We start from the raw sequence: 10,347 nt of genomic DNA, 5'->3' as shown, positions 1-10,347 counted from the left end.
GTACCAAATGTTTCAAATGATTTTGTTGGTCATCTAGACGATCAAGAAGATCCATCTAAAAACAAGATAGGGAGAGAGAAGACTTACACATGTGGACCAAAACTTAGTTTATGCTCTATATTTATCAAAATTCAATTTTGATGAGTTCTTTAAAATATTTTTGATGTTTTGGACCCAGCTCTATAAATACTCTTTTAACTCTTATGACTCGGTATTCTCTTAGAACTCTCACACAACAACGTGGTCTATAGTTATCTTCTAGCTTCTCTTTCCCTATGAGAACTGCAAGTGCTTCAAACTTCTTGGCAACTTCGACAATCCTTAGCATTTGGGAGCACATTGCCAAGTAGTAGTACATATCTTCTAGACCTAACCACATCCTAAGTTGAAGTAGCCTTAGGTTGGCAAACCAATCCCTTGGACTATCATCGATGTAGATAAAGAATTGACGAAAAGGTTCTGGATGTCGTGTAAGATAACTACGGTCAACACTCTTCCAATATGTTGTGTTTCTTGGCATTGCAAAAACTTTGGTCCCAATTTGGCATTTAGTTTCCTTTAATCGACACACACTCTGAGCTTGCCGTCCTTCTTTGGGACAACCACTATAGGCAATAACCAGTCGCTCGCTGCTTGCTACCTCTGTAATGAATCCAGCCTTTTGCAAATCATTTTGTTCCTTGACGTTCTTTGCATAATTGGGGTTCATTCTGTATCTCTATGGTCTTACTAATCTAGCATTAGGTTTCAATGGTATGCGTTGACGGCATACTTCTGGATCTACTTCCTTCAAGTTTGTATGTTCCTAAGAAAATACGTCTTTATACTTTTGGAACAATGTCTTGGCTTTTTCCTTGATTTTTGGCCTTAGATTTTTGTTGATTTTAATCATTCTGGGTTTCTCTTCTGAGCCAAGATTCCATTCTTCTAATTCTTGATCATTTGGAAGCAACCAATTTGGCCCACCTCCCTTTTCTCTTAGCCAATGATTCAACTTCCTTATTTGTCCAAATGCCAGCAACATAATCATTAACCTCTCAATCGTCTTTGTACCATACTTATTACACAATCCTTTCGGTCTTAGTGCCTTCCTCCATGATCTAGTGTTATCTATCTTTATCAGGATTCTCCTACTGAAGCCTTGAATAGTCAATGTCTGGTTTGCATAATCATGTATCATGCCCCAACAACTCTTAGCCATGGTCTTCCTAACAACATTTCATAGGCCCCTTGCACATCCAACATTAAGAAACTGGTTTTAAATTTCTCTTTTTCCACCCTTATCTGCATGTTTTCAATGAGACCAATGGCTTGGACCACCCTATGATCTGCCATTATTATTATGAAGGGAGTTGGCTTAATCTCGGTTATTCCCAGTTTTTGTCGAAGATGCTTGCTAAGAATATTCACTCCCGCTCCTCCATCCAAAATAATACCAGATAATGGTTCCCATTGTTTCCTGAGCTTGTAGTCTATTTGGATTACTAGAATCTCATCATCTATGATAGCCGCCAAATCCACTGTTCTAGCCTTTGCTTCTACTTTTCTCTTATGACTGATAAATTTAGCCTCCTTAGGCAATGTGCATCGAATGTCATCCAACTCTACAATTAATTTCTAAATCCAATCACAGACCTTAACATTTATCTCATCTTGATCATTGTTTAAGCTCATGATGTTTGAACCAGAAGACTTCTCCCCTTGAGAATCTTCACAGTCCATTCAACTAGTTTTCTTGTAGTTGCTGGTTGGCTTTGTGACAAATCCACCCGATTCTTCCCTAGGCTAGTACATCCTGCCTCGGACATGTCTGCTCTGACTTACCTTGATTCTTCTCTTAGGCTTTGTATTGCAGCAATCATAGACTCATCTAGTACATTTGCTACCTTCTCCGGTTTTGGTTCTGAAGACTGAGGTGGTATTTTGTGAATGGTCCAAGTGTCTGAACTTTTTGGTTGTTCTGGCGCCTTCCTTAATAGATTTTTAGTGATTTTTGTTGCAAGATCCCTTTGTTCTTGCCATTCAACTACTATCTTTTTTTTTATCCTTAGCCTTCCACATTTTCTGGCCTTAGTAGTTTGACTATCTTCTTCAGTATGGATTTCTTCAATCACTACTCCTTTGCTCCTTGTGACCACTCTTACGGGTACTGGCTTTGACAGTTTTTGGTCAGCTACCTTTGGCTTCGGTGTATTTGGACATTGAGCTGCAAAGTGGCCATACTTGCCACAAGTATAATAGTTCATCCTTCTTTGAGAGAAATCTCCCCTGCCTCTACCCCTTCTAGTTCCATTTTGATAGCGTCCCTTGCCCCCTCCAATGTTGTAGTGGCTTCATTCTCTCTAGTCCCACTGGCCTCATTTACCTTGGGCACTTTTGGATTCGTGAGGGCAATCATTGACATGTCCTTTCCCTTTTTGAAGTGTGACAACAGTTGAGGACCGGATTTATGTGGAGCTGGTCCCCCCTCCAATAGGCATTTGTATTATGATTTCTCCCATTAAGAGAGACTTGTTACAATACAATCTTTGTGTTCCTTGTGACCTAGGTGATGCAATGAAGATGAAAAGCTTCATGCATCACAAACATAACATAAACTTGAAGAAAGCTTTAACTATCCCAAGCCTCAGTCCCAAGACCTCAAACACCTTCGAAGGTGGAGAGAGCTAGCAGGGAATGAGGGTAGGGAAGAGGAAGAAGAAACATTTCGTAGGAGAAAGAATTAGTTCCTCACTTATCATAACTCTTGTTGCTAGCATACATAATAGCATAGTAATGAAGAAGAAGGAGATGGAAAGCTTAAGCATTGAAGCATGGCTCTTGGTTGGATTTGCACTCCATATCCAAGAGTGTTGGTGTAGGCTCTCAACCTCTACTTGCTTGGAGAAGGAGAGGGAGCTCTTGCACTTTGCATACACACAAGGAGAGTGTTTGTGAGTGTGTGTGGGTGAGTATACCCCCTAAGCAACCCCCTAGCTTGCTTGGGTCGACCCCCTCTTGTAGCTCATGCTTGAAGCTCATTGGACCCCTCCAAGCCTAGCCAATAACAAGCAGGAGGCATTACAAGCAGCAAGGGTAGCCTTGAGACAAGTGTCCCCCTTTCCCCTTTGAGAGAGAGGGATAGATAAATGCTAAATCAATTAATTAAATCTCCTAAATTATTATTGGACCCCTTGGGTGGCCAACCAATAGGCTTCAGGCACACCATGAGGGCAACATGAGGAGGAACTTGACAAGTGTCCCTTTTGCTTTCTTTGTACCATGCATGCCTTGTGTGAGTGTGTGGGTGTTCTCTCTCATCCCCCCTCATGTAGGGCTCGCCCCCTCCTTGTAGGGATTGAATATTTTACTTTTTGACACCTCAAGCCCCTCATGCATAGGCCCAGTTCCCACCACAAGCTTGGCTCATAAGCACTTTAAGCTTGGGCTGGGTTCTCATCTTAAGTGCAACCCTAGCATCTCAAGCATGTCAAGCACCTCAAGCTTCTCAATAATTAAGCACCTAGAGCACCTCAATCATCAAGCACCTCAAGCACCTTAGTCATCAAGCATGACAAGCAGGACAAGCACCTCGAGCTGGGTCGGGTTCCCGCGCCTCAAGCTCAGCCCTAACTTACCTAAGGTCAAAGGCCTTTTACACACATTATTGGAGGTCTTCAATGAAGCTAACCCTAAGGTCTTATGCTCCATTTGTTAGCCTTGATCTTTGATAGACCATCTCTCATTTGGGCCCCTTTACCATTGGCCCCGTGTTGAGATAGATCTATAAGCACATGTCTATATCTTAACACTTGTTCCCGTTTATTCTCCCACATTAAGTGATCAATTTAATATGAGAAAATCATTTGGGTTGGTTAGATATTAGATATTAGATATTAGATTTTATGACATTACCTCTCTCTTGAAATCATAGTCGTCCTCGACTATGAGGTAGAAGAGATAAAGCCTTAGTCATTAGTCAATTTTACTTAGCGGGTAGAGGATCCCTTTTTACCCTACGACATCTTTCCAAGATGGATGACTAATCCATTTGGTGCTTGGGAGACATAGCTGCCGCAAGCATGTCTGCTCTTTAGTCCATTTCATTCTCCCAAAGTAGAGTGACAAATTCTACTTGGTGTTTGAGAGACGTCGTCATCACAAACATGATTCTAAGCATGCATACTAGTTAAATTTGTGCACAATTAAAAAGAGGACTAGTCTTATAAGACAAAAACATGAGTCATTTAAAAGAAATTTGTACATTTGCTTACTCTAATGTAGCATTGTAAGCATTGACAAGGTTCATACTATCCTTAAGTTGTATTCCTTGCATCCATCTAGCATCTTCAAAAGGATAATTTTGGAGCTTAATAAGATACCGTCGGATAATCTTACCATGTCGTAGTACCTTGTCTTCATGCCAAAGAACAGCTTCGGGTTGTAGCACCTCTTCTTGGTCTTCAACTTCGAGAGGGTCTTCAATAATTGGTTCAGTTGGTGGCTCTCCTTTGTAGGGCTTAAGTAGGCTTACATGAAAGGCATTGTGTATGAGCCAATGGTTGGGCAACTTGAGTTGATAAGCCGTCTCATTGATGGGTTTCAAGATTTGGAAAGGACCATAGTATCTTTTTGCTAGTTTAGCATAATACTTTTGATGGCCCTTAGGATTTTTGCCCGTCGTTTGCCTTAATCGAGCCTTAGGAAACTTGAGTAAGACCCAATCATTTTCTTTGAACGTTAAGGCTCTTCTATGCTTATCAGTAGCAGCTTTTTGCCTTTGTTGAGAGATGGATATAGCCTCCTTAATCTTTTGAAAAGATTCTTGTAGGTGACGGCTATACTCATCGGCGGCGAAGATCTTCCCATGTACTTTGAGTAGCAAGGGACTTTTAGGTCTTCCCTCAATGATCTCAAAAGGTGCTTTTCCCGTAGAAGTATGTACAGTATTATTGTAGGCATACTCTACAAGAGGTAAGTACTTTTCCCATTGTGAGCGTTGATCTACTTCGGTAACATAAGTTTTGAGTAGATCGAGTATCGTAAGATTGGCTATCTCACTTTGGCCATCTGTTTGTGGGTGATAGGCCGAAGAGAAATTCAATCTTGTTCCTAGATTTTCAAAGAGACCTTTCCAAAAATTGCTGGTCATTCTAGGATCTCTATCTGACAAGATGGATGGGGGTAATCCATGGTGCTTGAAAATCTGAGATATGAAGAGAGTTGCCATTTGATGTGCCTTAATAGTCTTTTTGACAGGAATAAAATGTGCTTGCTTGCTAAACCTATCAACTATTGTCCATATTCCTGTATTCCCATGGATAGACTTGGGTAATCCAAAGATGAAATCCATGGATATACTCTCCCATGGTGAATTTGGGATAGGCAATGGCTGGAGTAATCCAGGTTGCTTTCCTCTATCATACTTGGTCTTTTGGCATACTACACATTTTGAAACATACTCTTGTATGTCCACTTTCATGGTAGGCCAATAGAAATTCGTTTCTACTCCTCGGAGAGTAGGTTGAATACCTCTATGCCCCGCATATGGAGGAGCATGGGATTCATACATAACTTTCTCACGAAGGGAATGGGTAACACATAGCCTATTGCCGTGGAGAAGATAACCATCCTACAAGGTGAATGGTTCCTCTTTCTTTCCCAAAGCAAGGACTGACATTATTTCTCTAAAGTCAGGGTCAGTTGCATACTCATCTATCATAGAGGATAGATCATTGTGAGTAGCTATAGACACCGCATTAACTTTGTGTCGTCGTGAAAGTGCATCGACCACTTGATTGTGCTTACTAGCTATGTGAGAAATATGGAAATTAAATTGCGAAAGAAAATTTGCCCACCTCATTTGTTTGTTGGAAATCTTGGTTTTCGTCATGAAATACTTGAGACTTTGGTGGTCAGTTTGTAGGATAAATGGAGTCCCCAATAGGTAGTGCTTCCATGTGTCTAGGGCATGTAGAACAGCTAAAAGCTCTTTCTCATAAATGCCCAAGACTCGTTCATCAATATTGAGCCTTCAGCTCTCATATGCTATGGCATGCCCTTCTTGAAGCAAAAATGCTCCAAGGCAATCACCACAAGCATCACATTGGACCTCAAATGGCTTTGAGAGATCCGGAAGCACGAGGACTGGTTGGGAAGTAAGCTTCTCTTTGAGCTTTTCAAAAGCATTTTGCTCCTTAGCAGTCCATACAAACTTAACGTTCTTCTTAGTTAAGTCGTGTAGTGGTCCTGCTACTTGAGAGAATTTTGCTATGAAGCGTATATAGTATGCGCACATACCAACAAATCTTCTTAGCTCATGTAGATTTCTTGGGTTAGGCCATGCTTTTATTACCTCTAACTTTGATGGATCCATTTGGATACCATCTTTAGAGATAATATGACCTAGGTATTGAATCTCTTGAAGGACGAATTCGCTTTTCTTTTGGTTGAGAAAAAGCTTGTTCTCCCTCAATGTTTGAAAAATCACTTGGAGATGTTGCTTATGTTCTTCCAAAGACTTGGAGTAGATGATGATATCATCAAAGAACACTCTAGTGAATTTGTGGTATGGTCTAAAAATTTTCTCCATCAAACGATTGAACGTAGCTAGTGCATTAGTCAAGCCAAAAGGCATGACTAGATATTCATAAAGACCAAACGTTGTGCGAAACGTGGTCTTTAAGATATCTTCATCCACTATCCTTATTTGATGATAGCCACTCTTAAGGTCAATCCTACTGAAGTAGGTAGAGCCTTGTAGCTTATCAAACAGATCTTCTACCCGAGGTACAGGAAATCTGTTTTTGATAGTGATATGGTTTAATGATCGATAGTCCACACACATACGGTATGTACCATCTTTCTTTTGCACTAAAAGGACCGGAGAACAAAGGGAGAGGAACTAGGCCTCACCATCCCTTTGTCTACCAGCTCTTGTACTTGCCTCATGATCTCCTCTTGTTGAGCTTGTGAGACTCGATAAGGAGGCTTGTTAGGTGGTGAGCTTCCAGGAAGGAGCTCAATGCGATGGTCATCATCCCCTCGTTTTGGAGGTAAGTCCATAGGGATATCATCGATGAACACATCTTGGAATCCTTTTAGAAAATTAGACAAGTCTAACTCTTCTTGATTCCTACCATTTACATTTGATGAAACATTAGTATCTTTTAGAGACTCTTTGACAAAAATCATGTACGCAGAAACTGAGCTCTTCATTGACTTATACAAAGCAAGAGGATTTACAAGTGGAATAGTGCGACCACGCTCACTAGCATCTATATACATGTTCTTTCCCCTGTAGGTGAAGTAGATTCTCCTTTCAGGGAACTTCATGTTGGCAACCTCTTTTGGAGCTTCGATGGTGGAAGCCCTAGGAGTCTCATTGCGAGTATTCTTCTTGGGGCAAGAACGATAGCCATGTCCTTGCTCCCCACACTTGAAACACTTATGGTCCTTCTTGATTTTCATGAAAAAGCACCCACATTGGGAACCTCTAGGGCTCTAGTACCATATGCAAGACATGTGAGTGAAGTACCAAATCAAGCTGGGATTTCTCTTCCAGCTTAAGATTTTACAATATTGCACTTTTGCTTTTTTGTTTGTTTGTTTTTCATTCTTTCAATTTTGTAATTTTGGGGGGTCATATTGACATTGTTACCCTCCCCAAGCTCATCACAATAATAAACTCCTTTATAATAGTTAAATTAAAGGTTAATAGGGACTAAGCCCACTAAAAAGCCCTAATACATTGCACACAATACTGCCTAAATTGATTAAGAACCTAAAGTAACCATTGATTATTAGGAAGGCATTTCCCATGGTATTAAGATAAGATCTCTAATGCCTAACTTGGTCAAACTAGCTTAGTCAGACTGCTTGATTTTTAAACCTAGACAAGGGATTATGACAAAAAAATTATATTAATCTAATGTTTTAATACTAAATAAATGTGTTGAATATTGTGCTACCAATCACAATTAAAACAAGCAAACATGGATGCTAAAAAGGACAAGAGGCAATGCAAATAGACAAGAAACACTTGTTCTTGTTGATGATCCTGCTCGATTCTAAGAGTGAATGAGACAAGGATTTCATGAAGTTCAAAATTGCAATTACTGGAATGCATTCTTGCACACACTAGAAAACACAAGGAATACCTCTAGGAGGCACATGAGGCACTGACCTTTATTGAACACAATCAAGCAACATAAAGAACCCTTACCTAATTATTTGCACACCCCCCCCCCCCCCCTTAGAGAGTCAAGGAAATAGGATATTGAATAGATGGGTGGGTAGCCCCTATCCTCGCCATCGTTGAGAAAAACAAAAGTCCATTCATGAGACCATATGTGCCATCCGTGTAATCATGTAACTCTTCCCCATCATTAAAGGCAATCGGAGAGATGTCCTCTACTAAGGCAGGCGTCCTCTACTAAGTGTGTAATTGGAGATACATCCTCTACTAAATATGGATCAATTGTGGTCAAGAGACGTATGAGCCATTCTAATTCCTCAAAATTCTTCTCACACACTAGCATATCTACCAAATCCTATTCACAAGAAAGCACTGGCTAGACTATGTGAAACACTTGTGAAAAGTAAAGAGCGTACCTCTCACCCAAGGTAGGAGTGGATGACTCTAGCGTACTAGCCATATATGTACACACAGATAGATGATGGTTAGTGTGCAAATATTATAAGGGTCATGTCAAAAGGTCATGTCCTTTGTGCATAATTGTTTTTATGATTTTAGGTCATGTACTAGAACTTGTAGGTTTCCAGCTTTTTGTTTGGTGGCTCTTGCTCTTTTACGTTTTTAATTTTTGTTTTCTTGAGTATAAGGCTATATATATATATATATTCACTAAGATTAGAACATTGAGAGGTCAGGGAGGAAGGTTAAGAGGGGAGCAAGTGAATGATGGATGTCATCAAACACTCCTCCCTTCCTTGGGTAGATCATACCTTTTGTAATGATGTCATCATCTTTTGAAACCAATTGTTCCATGGTGAAGACTTTGACCAATAGTTTTCGACCACCCTAGGCATTTTATCTAGTTGCAAGGGTGGTAAGGTACTCTCCCATGATTTTATTTGCAATGTTGGTGTAGGTGGTGAACTTACAACGGAAGGTTCAAATTCTTTCTTGTTTGTATGGATATTTACAATGGTAGGTGGAGGTTGTGTTGAATCTTGTGTTTCTGTTACACAACTACACGAAGAGTAAGAAGCTTCATTTGTTTTTTCTATAATTGAGCCGAGCGAAACAAGTCGTTATCACTTGGTACCCAAACTAGCTTTGGATGAGGTGTATAGTGTTCTGTGATCTTTCCCTTCCCACGATCTTCAATTGGCGTTATCGTTAACAGGATTTGACTCACATGGGTCTATAGGTGATAGGTAAGAACACAAATTATGTTTTGGCACCCAGATTTGATCATTCCCTTCATAGTAGCCTTGGGCTTCCAATAGTCTTTAAGGAATCCAACGCAACATTTTTTTACATGTTTTGGATTGAATCGGGTGTTTCTTACAAGGCTTCTGTTATTTAGCATAAAAAATTTTCGTTAAAGAAGCTTTAGGGACCCATTTGTATGTTCTCTCTATTATATCACGATGGGTCTTTTGTGTTTCAAGTAAACCTTCTCACTCTGTAGTGGTGTAGCTCCTCTCAGCATCATTTAATTGACGACTTGCAAAGAAAATGGGGTAGTTCGATTTATGTTCTCCTGGTTGAGCTAGAACACACCCAATATCAAAGTTTGAGGCATCAATATGCACATGGAATATTACATTCCAATCGAGCACTCATAGAATGGGAGCACTTGTTAAGACCTTTTTTAATAACTCATAAGCATGGTCACACTCTGCGGTCCAGTGGAACTCAATAAGAAGCGTGTACAATGGGCGAGCTATCTTGGTCAAGTTTAAAATAAACCGCCGGTAATAGCCAACATGGCCCATGAACCTTTGAACTCCTTTATCACTAGAATGGTAACATGACACTTTTATGTCCTTGGACACTTTTGTGTCCTGTTAAGTGACCATTTTGCTTGAAATATTTGAAGAGTATGAAAATGAATTTCTAGGTGCTATATATCCACAAAGTTGCCTTATGAGCTGAAAAAAACTTGACTTCTTTTTTTGGAATATCGATTTCACCACTAACTTTACTCTTGCACAACATTTTTGAACCTAAATTGTGTGAAAAAACGGGTCCTGTTTTTGGGCTTTTTTCCATTTTTTGCAACTATACCACTCTAAACTTCATGTTTGTGAGGTTTAGATTGCTAGAGGATAAGCCTTCATAGTTCTCAAGATGTTTTGATGTTTGTAGGGAGAGGTAAGTGTTAAAATTGAAAGTTA

The sequence above is a fragment of the Adiantum capillus-veneris genome, chromosome 29 (assembly GCF_014529385.1).
Source record: "Adiantum capillus-veneris isolate H3 chromosome 29, ASM1452938v2, whole genome shotgun sequence".
Classification (NCBI taxonomy): Eukaryota; Viridiplantae; Streptophyta; class Polypodiopsida; order Polypodiales; family Pteridaceae; genus Adiantum; species Adiantum capillus-veneris.
The sequence above is the reverse complement of the archived record's forward strand: the minus strand, read 5'-3'. Positions refer to the sequence as shown.